At 37.7% G+C, this 3,459-nt stretch overlaps 1 pseudogene; it reads right to left on the reverse strand.

The window, feature by feature from the left end:
- Nucleotides 1–1,151: 1,151 nt before the first annotated feature.
- LOC101246753 (endoribonuclease Dicer homolog 2-like) lies at nt 1,152–1,849 on the reverse strand (annotated as a pseudogene).
- Between the last annotated feature and the right edge of the window lie 1,610 nt (nt 1,850–3,459).

Consider the following 3,459-nt stretch of genomic DNA (forward strand, 5'->3'; position numbering starts at 1 on the left):
CTCGTGTCGGTACGTGACACTCCGCTCCTCAATCTACTATCCTGGAGTCGGAACGTGATACTCCGATCCTCATTCTATCCTGGTACCGGAACGTGGCACCCGATCCATATTCTATCCTGGTGTCGGAACGTGACACTCCGATCCTCATATACTATCCTGGTACCGGAACGTGGCACTCGATCCATATTCTATCCTGGTGTCGGAACGTGACACCCGATCCATATTATATCCTGGTACCGGAACGTGGCACCCGATCCGTATTCTATCCTGGTGTCGGAACGTGACACCCGATCCATATTCTATCTTGGTACCGGAACGTGGCACCCGATCCCATAATCTCACCAATTTCGTTCATTAAGCCTTCTTTTATACCAAGGCATCATCATTAACAAAGTAGATTAGGGTTTCTTTTCAAGATTTGGGATTCAATAGCTTCATCATGCTTATTTATTCACAATTACATAATCACAGCATTCATGCAAGCATACAATTAAGCATATAGAAGGTTTACAATACTACTAACACATATCACTCGCTATTAAGAGTTTACTACGAATAGCATGAAACCATAACCTACCTCCACCGAAGAATTGAAATCAAGCAAGTTAATCCTCAAAGCTTGGTGCTTTCCTCTTCTCTCGATCGTTTCTCTCTCTCCCTTCTTGTTCTTTCTGTTTTCTTATTAAAACCCTCTTAATTTTACCCTAATTAGTATATAATTAAGAATAAAAGATGGCAATAATACCCCACTAATTAACTTAAGGTTACCTCCTTTAAGCCCCAAGAATTTGAGTTATTAATATAAACCCACGAAATATATAATTATAGCAGGAATAGTCCAAAACGCCCCTTTAAAACTTAACCAGAAATCCGACTCCAACTGGGATTACGCAAGCTGTGACGGGCCGTCGCGCCTGCGACGGTCCGTCCTGCTGTCCGTCGCATAGTTCAGAAACTTGATTTTGGGTGAATGGCCTGTGACGGTCCGTCACACCTGTGACGGTCCGTCCTGCCACTCCGTTACGAAGTTCAGAGAGTCGATTTTCGGTACCCAATTTCAGATTTTCTAAGTGTTTTGAAACGAGACCCTGCGACGGTCCGTCGTGCCCATGACGAATCGTCGTTTGGTCCGTCGCCTCAGCCTGTTTTTCCTAAAATAAAATCTGCTGCTCAAAACGACTAAACAGGTCGTTACAATAGCATCGTGGAATCTCATGTAGCACGTAAGATCCGTGAGTTAGCATTTTAACAAGCAGCGAAGGGTCGTGAAACTTTTAGTGTAGCAGTGATTTCTAAGTACCGTACATTGACTAGATTCTTAGCATTCACGATGATGTGCCTTAAGATAGGTGCATCAATAAAATCAATATCCATCTCGATTCATTTCATAAATGATAAAGCTGCTACGTTGCCCGTCCGAGCTGAGGTAGGCACCTGTTAGTGCCTCAACCACATCAGCTACTATCTTGTTTATAATCTCTTATACTTTATCCTACAACACATTTCTACTGAAGGCATGAAGAAATTTTTGAGGATTATCACTAGGAATTGTCCAGACTTTGATATAGAATGGTTCATTACGGATAAATCTCATAATTTTACGAGCACATCCAAGCTTGAACAGTGCAACATCGGAAATGATTTTATTTTTCTTAATGTTGAGAAGACCCTCATGATAATTTTCATAAGTCTTAAACGATTATATACTAATAGCATATCTGAGAAAAGAGTCGTCAAGATTCTCAAGCGATTCCAAATGAAAATTCTGGAGATATTTCTTTGTTGTCATTACTTCCAAAATCTTAGCGGTTGGGACACAAAGCTTTACTTTGTGGTGATTCAAAAGCATTCTTTTAAAGTTTATTTGGCATCGATTCTTTCCCTTTAAGGTCTAAAGGTTCTAGCACGGTAGATAGTTATAGTTGACTGCAATAATTATATGAATTCTAGGTATACACATATGGTAGTGAATCCCCAAACTCCGCCGAACAGATTCACTACTATATGTATATACCTTAGAATTCATAAGATTCTCGAGGTTAAGAATATTTTTCCAATAACTATCTGCCGTGCTATAACCTTTAGACTTTATTGGGGAAGCATTCATACTGAATAAACTTGAAAAGAATGCTTTCGAATCATTCCAAACTAAAACTTTGTATCCCAACTGGTAAGATTTAGGAAGGAATGACAACAAAGAAATGCCTCCAGAAGTTTCATTCGGAATCACTTGGTAAACTTGGAGACTCTTTTCTCAATTGTGATGTCAGTATACAACTATTTAAGAATTATAAAAGTTAGCACGAGGGTTTACTCAGAATTAAGAAAATAAAATCATTTCGAATGTTACACTTTGCAACTTTGGATGCGCTCGTAAAATATGAAATTTATGCATAATGAACCATTTGATCTTCTAATGTGAATCATTCCTGATGATAATTCTCAAGTTCTTCGATTAAGAGTTTCCTTTGCCTTCGACAAAATGTATAGTAGGATAAGGCCAACGATTAGAAATAGTAAGAAGTAGTTAATGTTGTTGAGGAACTAATAGGTGCCTAGCTAAGCTCGTGTGGGGAAGTAGGGACTTTACCATTTATGAATTTGATTGGGTTGTACATTGATTTGTTGATTCTGAGAAGCTAGTTAATGTCTGGTACTTTGAAACCATGCTACTTACAACTTCCATGATCCTTCATGGCTTGTTGAAACTCTTACTCACGGATCATATTCCACAATGATATCAATGCTAGGAATTCTAGGAGATGCAGTGCTAGATTATGTTGGTGCAACACATATCTATTTCAAATATTCGAACTGACTCCAAGACTAATTAATGATTTGAAGTAAGCTTCTGTAAACAAAGAATAATATGCTCAATCTGCACTTAAGGCTGGGAATCTGAAACGTGCTTGGAGATGTTGTTGGGTCCTCTGTTGGTGCGATACCTTAATACCATTCCTGGAACCGTTGATTACACCTCAAAAATTAAACTCCAACCAATAAGAGAGTTAAGTGAACTATGTACCCAGAAAGGTTATTAAAAAAAGTAATCAGTTTCTTCATGAGACATAGACTCGAAATTTGTAGACATCAAAATTGTGTGGGACTCTACCAGATGAGTCTAACTTCATTTAGAATTCTTGAAGACTAATCCTAATTCTTGAAGACTAATACTAACTCACACTATATAAAGGGTACTATGTCCCTTAGAGAGGGATCTCAAAAATTTCATAAATTCATGGAACATTTACAAAGAGATCAAGATGTGGGCGGACTCTTTTTGACCATAAATACTTCATGAAAGTCCACAAATCCTCTTTACATAAGATCAAACAAAATCCATTTTAGGTTCAAATTAAACTGTTAATTAGTAAAATATTGTTCTTTCTTCATATTTATTTCTTAGTTGGAGTTTATTTTCAATACATAAAATTTGTTTCAAAGAAATTGTCTCCTAGA

The sequence above is a fragment of the Solanum lycopersicum genome, chromosome 1, assembly GCF_036512215.1.
Source record: "Solanum lycopersicum chromosome 1, SLM_r2.1".
NCBI lineage: Eukaryota > Viridiplantae > Streptophyta > Magnoliopsida > Solanales > Solanaceae > Solanum > Solanum lycopersicum.